General features: G+C 42.8%; 1 protein-coding gene across 33 annotated transcripts in view; it reads right to left on the reverse strand.

The window, feature by feature from the left end:
- The window catches only part of ZNF618 (zinc finger protein 618), a 180,543-nt gene that overhangs the window by 166,969 nt on the left and 345 nt on the right, over positions 1-13,229 (reverse strand). The window lies entirely within an intron of this gene.

The raw sequence follows: 13,229 nt of genomic DNA on the forward strand, positions 1-13,229 counted from the left end.
ATTATTGAATGCACATAGCTGTGCCTGGCACACAGGTCCTCAAAATGTGTTAGGTGATTGGGATAGACAGAAGAACAGACAGTCACACAGAAGGACAGACGTCTGAAGGGTGGAAAGATGGAATGGGTGAGTGGGTAGAGAGAGATGCATGGAAAGGTAGATAGCTAGTCAGACAGATTGATGGGCACACTGATGGTATGGTGGCCCTTGTTTTCCAAAGATGGCCATATCAAGATATATCCCATCCTACATGCTCAATGTAAAGCTGACACGCCTCCATAGACAGATGGAGTTGATGTCCTGCCCTCTGAATGGCGCACACCTTTGTAACTGCCTCCATCAATACAATGTGGTGAAGTGATGCTGCATGACTTTGGAGGCTAAGTCATAACAGGTGAGGCTGCAGCTGCTTAGTGCTATCTATCTTGGCACATGCATCTTTGCAGCCTCAAGACGCCACGTAAGAAGTCTAGCCATATATGAAGCCTCTATGCTGGAGAGACCACACATGGAGAGGGAGGGAGAGAAAGAAAGAGAGAGAGAGAGAGAGAGAGAGAGATGGTAGCGGGGAGACAGGGCCAAGGAGCTCAGCTGTTCAAGTCTTCAGAATCCTGGCACCAAATATGAGCATGGAGAACCCTTTTAAGATAACTCTGCCTCAGCCACCATATGACCACAACCACAGAAAGACCCTGAGCCAGAACTGACCAACTGAGCCACTGCCAAATTCCTAGCCCACAGAAACCATGAGACAATAAATGATCATTGTTGCGTTAAGCCACTGAATTTTGGGGTGATTTGTTGCACAGCAATAACCGTCTAATACAGACAGTGACGTGAGTGTATGTGGGTGGGAAGATGAATTGGCGCTGATTGGAGGATTTCTGCATGTGGAACCCTGGCAATCAGCACTATCCTGCACTTAAATCAGACCTTACCTTATAAATCTCTCTTGTCTGTTCCAAAGGCCTCCTGCTTACCTGGCTATTCCAAGCCTCTCTTACCTCAGCTGTTTATACTTCCAATTGCCCTCTGATTCTCTGATTAACTGCCCTCCTGCCCAAACTAACAGCACATGCTTTCTGAGACAACCTAGTCCAAGCCCTTATTGTACAGTAGGGAAAACTGAGGTCCAAAGAGAGCAAAGAATGTACCCAAGACTGGAGAGCGACCAGGGCTATTTCTCCTCCAACAGCCTGTGGGCTCCAGGTATCCCTGGGGTTGAATCCTGACTCCACCTCTCACGGCCTGTTACTTCCCATCAGGGCAGCGAGCGATGCTGCAGGCCCTGACTGGGACATGCCAGAGCTCTTGGCTCCAAGCATACCTTACATCTGTCTGGGCATAAATTTGCATTCTGAATCCGGGAGGCCCCGATTCCAAGTATGTCAAATGTAATTAATTACAGCAAACCTTCTGCAACTGTTTTCAAACGTGGTATTAAAGGCTTTGTGAGCATGGAACACAAAACCCGCTGGTCCGCTGAGGCTCATGGGGAGCTGGGGGCTGAAAGCCAGGGAGTCCCAGACCCAGGCCCCACGAAATGGGGAGAGCAGCTTCCCCAGACGCCATGGCTCAGAACAATCCACCACAGACAAATGGGTAGCCGTGTCTCAAGTCCCAGCCCATCCATCGACTCCACATCCTGGGCCAGTTACTGTGCTTTCCTCAGCTGTACAACGGGAATGGTAAGATTCAACACCTCAAAGTGGTGTTGTGAGCTTAGAATATGGTGGCCACCTAAATTTGAATCCAGCTGCCACTTACCAGCTGTGTAGCCTTGGGCAATTCCTTTCACCTCTGAATTTCCACTCTCTCATATTTAAAAAAAAAAAAAACCCTACTTTACAAGGTGACTGTTTTAAATGAGATAATAGATATTGAATGCTTAGTCCAAGGCCAGTCATATAATAAGCACTCAGCAAATGTGCAATGATTGTATTTCAAGGCAGATAAATTCCATTGTGCAAAAATAATGTGAGATAAATAAGAATGCTAAACTTCAGTCCTTGAAAAGTTCCTAATTAAAAAAATAAAATGTTATAAAGGTGAATTTCCAACACATGGCTCAAACTCCTTTCAAAACATGAAGAGCAGGAGTACTGAATTGGAAAACTACAGACTGCTGCTACCCGCCTGGGCCGCTCACCCACCTCCAGGTCTCTGATCCAGGCTGGAAGTCAAGGGAGATGACCCCCCCCCAACCCTGCCAGCTCTGCCCACTATAAAAGGATGCCCTCTGGGTCTTCCAGCAGCCTTCCTTCCCAAATCATTACAGGAAGCAGACACGACTTAGCAAAAGAATGGCTTCCAGTCCCCGCAGGACCCAAAGTCCACAGCCCCCAATGTGACCTGGGTCTCTATGCCCAAACAAGCCCAGAACTGCAACCTGATCCAAAAATACCCCAGTTCAAACTCAAAAACGAATCTGGAATCTTTTGGTAGGCAGAGAAATTGTCAGGGATTATCTTTTAGATTTGTTTTTGCTCATCTTGTTGGATTTGCTTTCTTTCAAAGTGTTCAACTAATGTTTAGGGGAGGGATAAGCAGAGTGGGAAACAATATAATTTTTTCCCTGAATTACTAATCTCTCTCTCTTTCTCTGTCTTATAAACTCCCATTACCTCCTCCATTTCAACCACCTACTTACACTAATGCCTACACCACTACATCACCATCCCATGCCAGGTTCTGAGTCCTACAGTCTGTCTAGGTATCTGATGACGGTGTTGTGTGACCCTGAGCAAGCCACTTGCCCTCTCCGGGGTTCCACTTCCTCTACTATAAAAGGAGCAGGTTGGCTTAGATCAGCACTGTCCAATAGAAATATAATATGAGCCATGGAGGGAATTTCAAATTTCCCTAGTAGCCACATTGTTAAAAAAAAAAAAAAAAAAGTAGAAAGTAAAAAGAAACCAATGAAATTAGTATTAATAATATATCTTATTTAATCTAATATGTAAAATATCATTTCAACCTGTAGTATTTTCAAATTATTACTTTTATAGTCTTTTTTTTCTACTAAGTCTTTGAAATCTTGTATGGATTAACTACCCACATTTCAACTACTCCTAGCTACGTGCAGCTAGTGGATACCAATACGTACTGGATGGCACAGGCTTAGATGCTATCTGTTACCCTTATAGCTCTAGACCCCTCTGACAAAACAAAGGCAGGCCTCACAACAAATTCCAAGGAAGGCTAGTAGCACCCCAGGGAAGTTTCTCTTCCCTGAGGTCTCATTTCAGACTAGTTTCAGTTTTATTTCAGATCAGTTTCACTTTCTGCTTTTCCAGCATACATTTTAAGAAACACCCACATAAACACAATTAAATTTTTATAGTTATTTTTCCCAGTTGATGAAATTAAGGAAAAAAAAAATTCCCCAACATCCAAAAATGTCTTCGTCTATTCTTTTATTCTTTTTGAGTATTCTAAGTTCCCCGACTACATCTTCTTCGCTTGCAAAAATTCTGAGTCCAAAATAAAACAAAACACAAATTCTCTGCAAACTTTCACCTGACAAAAATTCCCACCCTTAGTCCCCCAATTTTCCACAAAAATGTTGGGACAGGCAGGAATTTGTATGGCACAGGCTCAAAGCTGAGAGGTAAGAATGGCTAGCTCCTCAGATATGCTGTCTTGGACAGTAACACATCCAGTAAGCAAGCCAAAAGCACTTTTGACTTTGAGTGCTACCAGCAAACTGCGAGCCAGGGACTTGCCAAGAGATACTCAGGCCTCCTCCACTTTGCAGGAGCCATTTCCACCCCTGGGGGAGACACCAGGTTTCATTCCTCCCTGGGTCCTCAGCCAGGAACAGGGCTGACCCCTGGTAATCAAAGATCCACCCCTGACAAAGGGCTCACTTCACTAGAAAGCAATGTTTTTCCCTGTGTTTTCTATAGCAGACTGGGGGGCCAAGCATCACCTGACTCCATTTACTCGCTTTAGCTTATATAGAAAGCCTCATTCTGCTTTGTCAGCCAAAATATTTATATCACTTTTTTGTCGACTCAATACCATCCTCACCTCAGCCTTCCTCCTTTCCTTTTTAAGAAAGGAGTTGTCGCCAACATGTTTCTCCAGTTCTTTGCTGTTCATGAAGCACTTTCTAGTCCATTAACACATACGATGCTTTCAAAAAGCCTGGAAGGGTTTAAGGATGGCCTGTCCTCCCACTAAACAGATGAACAAGTAGAGGCTGTGTCGGGGTCCCAGACCCCAAGGCCTTCCAGGGCTAGGCAGGCCACATACATGATTGAAACAGGATGAGGCTGGGGACAGATGCAAACAGGAAAGAATCTGTGAAAGACTCACAAACTCCAAACTTTCTGAACCCTGGGCTGGCAAAAAGATAAAATAACATACAAGAGAAGGGACCCACTCATCTTGTGGCCCTTAGTCTGTGACTCAGTTTACACAACTTACCCAGCATAGCACTAATAATTCGTACTAGTTATAAAAAGTAACGTGTATTTAAAAAGTAACATGTATGTCAAGAGTTTACAAAGCATTTTCAAACTTGTTATCTTATGTCATTCCTGTGAAGAATCATTACCAGCCCATTTCTCAGATGCAGAAATTAAGATACGGAAGGACTAAAGAACTTGTCTGTGGACTTGAAAGTGTGTAAGCAGCAAACCTGTCCCAAACCCAGGTCATCATCCAGGAACCCCAGGGCCTGCCTTGCCCCACTGCCACGTCACTTACACTGCTGAGAGACACCATCCAATCCAGCTGCCTAGCCACAGGCGTCTCCCCTTTGAAACCTGATCACTCCAGGATCAGGCAGAGAAGCAGGTCATCCAGCCCTGCTTTGATGACAACCCCAAGGGTATCTAATTATAACAGGGAAGGGAGGAGTCAGGATTCTCTCGCTATTTCTCAAGACCAAATTAATTTTAATTCCTTTTGATACAGTGTATACACACAGGGCAGGAAAAGCACTGGTTGAGGAGTGAAGAAATCTGAGGCTTTTAGTCCCACTTCCGCTTGTTCACTGAGGTCTTGGGTAAGTCACTCCACCTTCTTCCCAAGGCCTCAGTTTCTCTCTCTCTCTCTCTCTCTGTGTGTGTGTGTGTGTTTGTGTCTCGATAAGGAAGGAAAAACTGGCTTCATGTCCCATGGGGGGTGTGTGTGTGTGTCGATAAGGAAGGACAAACTGGCTTCATGTCCCATCTAAGCCCAACTGATGGGTAGCATTATATAATACTAAGGACTCTGAGGCCGCTGGCCAGACTCAATGGAAAGGACTACCATGGTGAATTAGTGATGTCTGCCACAGGCTAGAGGATGGGGAATGGCAGCATGTATGCTACTTATTTACCATCCTTGGACTAGATGATGCACAAATAACATGCTGCAAGTGAAAAGAACTTTGCCCTTTACAAAACTTTTTTCTTACATCTCTCACAACTTTCACAAGAACCCTATGCATCATCATCTTCAATCATTATCATTAATATATTATCATCTCACCTTTACAGGTAAGGAAAATACGGTGCAAGGAAATGAAGTACTTTGGCAAACACCACAAAATGATTAACTGGTGGAGCAGAGAGGGGAGCCGTGCCTTGGCTCTCCGACTATGCTCTGCTCATTCAACCCTTGGAAATGTCAAACTGGTGCTCCGCTGTGGTCGGGCCAGCTCATGCATGTGGCTGTACTGAAGAGACACCACCCCCCCCCCCATTTACAGGACTTCACCTCCCTCCCACGGGCTACTTGCCCCTTTTAGAGAGGCCACAGCAAAATTACAAAACCTACACACAGACATGGCAGGAAAGTAGGACTAAGTCAGAGTTCCAGATGTTTCTTCCCAAGGTGAAGTCCTGCCTTCACTGTACGGGGGGGGGGGGGGGGGGCAAGCCCAGAGAAAAGTGAGGTAAACAGAGCATGGAGCCCCCACAGGTCATAGTCCTCCCCACCAGGAGGACAACAACACTCAATCCCAAGATGCTTTCAACTGATAGATGCACCATCGATTTTATAACAGCTTTTGGAGAAGAAATAAGAGGGAGAAAAAGTTCACTAGAAGAACAAATCTACTGTAAGGGGCATCCTGATTTCAGAAATATGGAAACGTGGGAATATGAACACTGAGGATCGATGTCTACCTTAACTTAGGATTCTATGCTTGCTTGCTGAAATTGGCCACAAAGTGTTAAAAATGACAGCATTTTATAAAACGTGCTGAAAAAAACTAAGCCAAGAAACAGAAGGTTCTGTTTTCTCCCATAAATTTTCCTTGAATCTTTGACATCTGCAAACCAAAATTCAACCAAAAATGGGGTCACATCACACATTTAGGTGCCTCAAGTTGAAGGAGCCCGTGTGCCTGGATATTCTGCAAACAGGCCCCTGGTGTTCAGTTCCAGGACACCTGGCTAAGAAGACCAGGCATAAATACAGGGCACTGCTGTGCCCCATTCACCATACCTGCAAATCAGGCATCTGGTGGCCCCCCATCCACTTTAAAGAAATACTTTATACAAAAGGAGTGAGGAGGGCAGGGGTGAAAGTCATCAAACTTTTTAAAAATCCCCCAAGACATGCAAAGGAGCATTTCCCCAACTAAGGATCCCTGTTGGACTTATTATTCCAGGGGAGCCATGGCTTCAGAGCCAGCTATAAGAAAATGTGCCTCGGGCTCCCTAATAAAACATTGGCTTTGACCAAATGGCCAAGCCCAAATTGGTCATCCACTCTTCACTAGACCCAAAGCCCACTGATCTGAGCTATTTCCAAAAATCAAATGAAGTCATCAAATATTTATGGAGCTGCTGCTCTGCGCCAGACCCTAAAATGAATAACCGGTGATCTCTACCCTCACAGATGTTACAAGTTGGCTGGAGAAGCAGAAATGCAAACAACCAACTCTGACCTGTGGGTCCACAGTGTTTGGGAGGTACCATGGGGGCAGAGGGAGAGGAAGCCCATCTGGGGAAATTTGTTGAGGGGGCTCTACAGAAGAAGTGCAGCTGATCTCGAGGAGGGTCTGGTTTCTCACGAAGCAGATATGAATGAGGGAAGGGGCACCAGAGGCAGGGGCCCCAGCATGAGCCGAAGCTCAAAGACATACAGGTCCACCCGTGATTGAGATGTATCCCTTTTAAAGCCTTGCCACAGGCTCAGAAACAAATCCAGAAACATTCCAAGGAGCTAGAGCAGCCCCGGAATGAAAGCATCCAGAATGCTTTAACAAGAAAGTCTCATGGATGGCAGGCTGTTTTAAAGCAACAGCCAAGAGTGTACATTTTCACTTGTCGCCTAACTGCCTGCTAACGATAAGCCACCAGGTTTCCAGGACTACCCCAAGTGTTGTCAGTGGGACTTAATCTCCCCAAATGGAGAATCCCTGGCCACTGGGTTGAGTCAATTCACATGTGTCGACCACCTACTCAGGCCCTCAGACCGGCTGAGAGTCTCCACATGTGACCCCTTCATTTAATCCTAAAACAACCCTGCAAGGCTGGGATCATTAACCCTCTTTTCCCAGATGTAGAAGCTGTGGTTCCAGAACCAGAGTGACTTTCCCGAAGTCACACAAAGCTAACCACACCATGAGGCTGGATTTCAAACTCTGGTCTGGCAGACCTCAAACCCAGCTTTCCATTTTCCCAATTGGGGTGGATTCGGAAAATCTCTATGCATCTGACCTAAGGCCTGGCCTGGGGGGATTTCCTGCTGATGCCATGTTTTTGGCTCAGAAATAGATTTCATTGCCAGGCCATCTTTTACCTCTGATCTCCTTCCTCTCCTCAGACCCAGCCCTGGTCCTGGCCACCTGCTGCCTTTTTGCAACTTCATCCTTCTCTCTGGCAACACTTCATTTAAAATGCACTTCAAAAAGCAACAGCCTCCCGGACTCACACTCCTTGACTTCAACAGCTCACAGGCTGCAACACATCATCCCGGAGTTACTAGCCATCATTTGTCATTTTTAACTACAGCACAGTGGCCTAACCCTGGCAGAAGACTGCTTTGGGACAAATAAAAGGGAAATGTGGGCTACTCTAGCCAGGAGAGCTATATGGATGGAACTCATCATCACTACAGGCTGAAATGCCTCAGAGCATGTGAGATTCTGATAGGAAGTCTCACCAACAAAACCAAGAGGTCTGAAAGGTGTTGCTACCCTTCTGGGGCCAGCCAGTGATGACGACAACTGGTCCAATCCTGAGCTGTCCAATATAGTAGCCACCAGCCACATGTGGCTGCTGAACAGGTGAAAAGTGGCTGGTCAGAATTGAGATGTACTGTAGGAGTAAAATACATTAGATTTCAAAGACTCAATAGCACCCCCGCAAAAGACTGTAACTTGTCACATTAATAATTTTCATATGGATGGCTTGATGAAAGGATAGTATTGTGGATATACTGAGTTAAATATGTTAAAATCAATGGCACCCGTTTCTTTTACTTTCCTTAATACACTGTGAGAAAATTAAAAATTATATATGTGGCTCGCAACGGGGGCTTGAATTATATTTCTATTAGCGCTGACCTGACACATTTAAAAGATGAGGAGACTAAGACAGAAATTCTGGGATTTTTAAGGAAGTGCACACACACAAAAATACAGACTGTGTTTTTGTCTGATTAAATTAAATATAGCACAAACACAGACTCTCTAACTCCAGAAAAATTTCTCTGGCAATTTAAACTAAAAGTGGGGAACAAAAGACAAGGACTCCACACACTTTAGATCTCCTCTCCAGCAAGAAGACCTTGCAAAGACGCTGCCTTCAAACTTGTATCTGCCTTTCCATATGTCCTTCCAGACTCATCCGAGGCCAACAAGCTGGGGTATGTGCCTGGGCTGCCCATGTGGCTGAGCTTTCTTCATATGTGGCCCTTGAAGTGGGCTCAACCAGGGCTCAAAATATGTGGCACAGGACACCTAACCCACAGGGTTCACCTAAAAGTTAATTGAGATAATAAATGCAAAAATAAAGTATAAGCAATAAAGTGCAGTATACCTGCAGCACATCATGGCGGTTCAGCTAGTCCAGTACCTTTCAAACTCTTTCGGCCGTGACCCACAGGAGGAAATCTATTTCAAATCACACACATACATCCACAAATATAAATACAAGTTTCATGAGAGGATACTCACCTGTACCCTGTGGTATGCCTCTGCTATTTTTTGTTCCCCTATATTCTAGTCTATTCTTGTTTTTAAAAAATTCTGATTGTGATTCACTAAATTGACTTCACAGGCCACTAATGGCCCATGATTCAAGGTCTTGCCTGGGAATGGTAACTAAGAGGTACACTCTCCACTCTGATTTACAATGCTGTTTGGCCACTGCACCCCTCTCTCTAGAATATGGGAGTCGGGATATGGCCTCAGAATCCTTCTCAACACAGTGATCCAGGCAGCCATAACCAATTCCTTGGAGTTACAATCAGAAATGAAACCTATTTATTATTATCCTTGATCTGATCCCAAGTGTTCATTTTATAAATGCAAAAATTGAGGCTCTGAAGGAAAAAGTGATTTGTCCAAGGTCACACAGCAAGACCTTGTGGGGGCTAGGGCTCCTGAAAAGAGCCACTTCATTTTACATCACCAGAAAGAAGGTACAACTGACCCAAAACATCACAAGAACATGGAAAAAATTCAAAATTTCCTCATGACCATGAGAAGTCGGCTTATATACATCAGTCATATATGGCAAGGAAGTTCTTATCACCCACCAAGGAGAAGACGTAAGGATTCTGAGGTCAGAGGAAGCAGCATGCCAAGAGCTGAGTCAAAAGTGAGAAAAATATTGTATCTGACACTGGAGGAGTTTTAAAACCCAGTTTCTCAAGTGAAACAAGCCATTGGCTGTTTATTTTCTAGGACGAGGGAGAGGTCAGCCTTATACTGACCAGCCATCTTTGTTGCTTTCGTTCTGCAAAAGCAAGAACCCTTGTTCAAGTTCACCTCTGTGCAGAGCTGGAAGTATAAGCAAACCTCTTTTCCTAGCTTGCTCCAAAGTCAAGCTATAAAGCAGGCCCTTTACATTTCAAACCTCGTTAGAAAAAATTAAAAAAAAAAAAAAAACACCTCCTTAGGCAGAAAAGCAAAACATTAAGTAATAAGAGTCTCCACTGTGAAACTGAATATAAACGATCTTTCGCCAAAATAATTCAGCCCATCATCAAATTACCACCCCTCAAGTCCAATTTGCCAGATATTTTGCCCAATAATCTACGAGAATGTGGTGAACAGACAGGAGCTAATAAAAATTAGCTCACATATCCATTTCTGGTCACACATCCACCTAAAATAGGAGGTGAGAGAGCCAAGGCCAAGGTCAGATCTCAATCCAGAGAGAGACACCAATAGAAACAAAAGAAAACTGGCCCCGCCCCCAATAGAACCATCATGCACCTCTACTTCCTTTACAACAAACATGATCAGAATAACCAATTAAAAAAAAAAAAAAAAACAGAAAAAAAAACAAAACAGGTCTACAAAACCAGAAATGATTTTCAACTTCTAGCCATAGACAACAGAACAAAATTTCAGCAGAATGGAATGAAGGAAGCTGAATTGTGTGTCAGGAGATCCAGGCCACACAAAGGGACGTGCTGCAATATTTTTATTCCTTGCACCAGAAATAACCTGTTATCTACAACCCTGACTTTTTCTCAGATGCCCCTACCCCCCTCCACCCCTCCCCAGCCCATCTCTCCTTCATCACTGCTAAACTCAGGCCTTCTGCCTCATGAGGCCTCCAAAGCCCCTTGGAAATTATAAATTCCTTGACCGTCCTACTCATCGGCCTAAATAATTCAACAGAAAAAAAATTTTTTAATTATGCTACTTAAAAAAAAAAAAGCTCATTCCAAATATGTCAGAATGTGACCAGTCAGCCCTGAAGGATTTCGTTACTAAAAAAATAAAATCTCCCAAATGCAATGGCGATGATGGGAAATGTCAAACCTCTGCCATTGTCAAATATATTTCACAGAGATAATATATTTGACTTATTCCACTTAAACATCCAAATTTCCACAAAACAGGGTTGGGAATCTATGGACTGGGGCCACCAGTTTTCCCAAGACCAGCTAGTGGCTGGCAAAAGGAGCAAAGGGTTTCCTTTCTTGCCCCAGGTGACCTACCATCAATTTCCAATCCAAGGTCCCTCCAAGATCCCGCCCTGCAATTCCTAACAATATGCTGTTTTTGGACAGAAAAATTGTAACTTTTGGGGGATAGGCTCAAAATCCCCAGCAAGTTCAATTAGATACTAATTTATCACAAAACGCTTCATCTTTGGGTGGGTACTTTATTTTCATCTGTCAAATTTCAATTCGGTCAATATTTATTTGCCTTCTCAAATTTTTTTTCTTTTTTGTTTCACCTTCATGTGATTCATTTTAAGGCCAAAACCTCCACATGAAATATTGTTTGCATATATGCTTTCATATTCCAAAGGCAAACCTTGGGTTTGGCTTTTGTTTGTATTTTGATTATTTTTCCTTTATTTTATTGCTGCTAAAACCAGCTGAGTTGGTGTTTTATCACATTTCTTCAGCAAAGTAAGTGTTCTACCAAGGAAGATGGATAAGAATCAGAATTTTCATCTCCTTTTTGCCCATCCCTCTTTTATCTTTTTCTTGTTAAGTCAGTAAAATTTGTGCATTTTTTTTTTTTTTTTGGTCACAAACCCCCCAAAATGATCAAGGCTAATGGATTTTTCCCCCTTTGAAAGTAATCCGGTTTTTGAAAAATAACAAATATTGATAAACTACCAACCCCACATCACAATCAAAGAGGCCTGAAACCAATCTAAATTTTTTTTAAGTAATAAATTTTTCAAATTGGAAGGGTGAACAAGACAGAAAAGGGAAAATTTTCTTCCTTACCAAGGATTCCTCAATCCTTGTCTTCATCAATTGATTCAGTTGCATGTCATAAAAAATGAGCTTCTGTGAATCCACTGTTAGTTTTTTCATAATAATGTTAATTATGCATATCTTATTTTAATGGCGGTCTCTCCTACAAATCTGTGGGCTACTCAATTTGTATAATGTATGAATTTACATTTTTTCCACTTAATATTGCTCAAAAAAGGTTCCTGACATTTTCTGGATAAAACAACAACAAAAAAGAAATGCCTAGACCTTTCAGGAAACAAAATCAGAAAACAGTCTTAATTATTCCATCAAAACAAAAAAAACACACACACACACAAAACCCAACAAATACAGAAAAAAAGAAAGAAAGGATTTCACTGTAACTTTTCTAGTTTCTGTTTTCTTTAGAATCTTAGGATTTAAATGCAGTAAAATGTAAATGCAAAATTAAAAAAAAAAAACTACAATTTTTGGGTGTGTCCAAAGCCAACATTTTAGGTTCTATTTTCTCTTTTAAATCCTTCGTTCGTGGAAATAGAAAAACTTTAAATATTGCCATATAGAGAAATTAGTCTTTTTTTGCCCGCTGAGCTAAACAAGTTCCAAATTACAATGAAGTACAATTTCTAATTGCTTCATAAAGCCAATTCTCTCAGTTTTCCCTAAACTCAACAATTTCCCTCCTTTCTTTATTCCAATTAGTTTTTTTCTCAAACTAAAATGAGTTGGGTACCCAAACTGACTTTGCTTTTAGGAGGCTTTTTGCTTTCTCCCCTCCAAGAACTGAATTCATTCAAATTCCAGCTTAATTTTCATTTACATATTATCTGGATTTGGCTTCAGAAATAAAAATTGTCTCCATGCTTCTGGAAAGATCAAAGTGAAAATTTTCACCCGAAAAAAGAAAAAAAAAGAATCTCTTACCCCTCCACTGCCTGGTAGTGCAAACTTTTGAAAAAATAAGAAATAAAAAATATTTCTTTTCAATTTTAATTTCTTTTTTATTTACAAAATAGTATCCTCTAGGTGGCGTCGTTTTAATGGGAAAAAACTACCGTTTGAAGAAAAATTAGAAAAAAAAAAATTGAGAAAGGAAAATATGGCCTAAAAAAAAAAAGATTGTTGCAAAAATGGGGGACCTGGGGGGAAAGACCTCCCGGGGGGTCATCGGGGACCCCGAGCGCAGAGAGGGTCAGGGGAAAATTGCAAATTTGGGGGGGAGGGGGCAGAGCTGGAAGGGGTTGCATTTTTGCAAAATGTGAATTGTCCAAACTGAAATGGCTGCTCTGTTCTCTCGCCGCTTTGTTTTCTGGGCTCCGGTCCGAGCCCGGGGCCGGAGGGGGCGCTGGGTGGGGGCCCCAAAAGACCCC

This window comes from Pan paniscus, chromosome 11, assembly GCF_029289425.2.
Source record: "Pan paniscus chromosome 11, NHGRI_mPanPan1-v2.0_pri, whole genome shotgun sequence".
Classification (NCBI taxonomy): domain Eukaryota; kingdom Metazoa; phylum Chordata; class Mammalia; order Primates; family Hominidae; genus Pan; species Pan paniscus.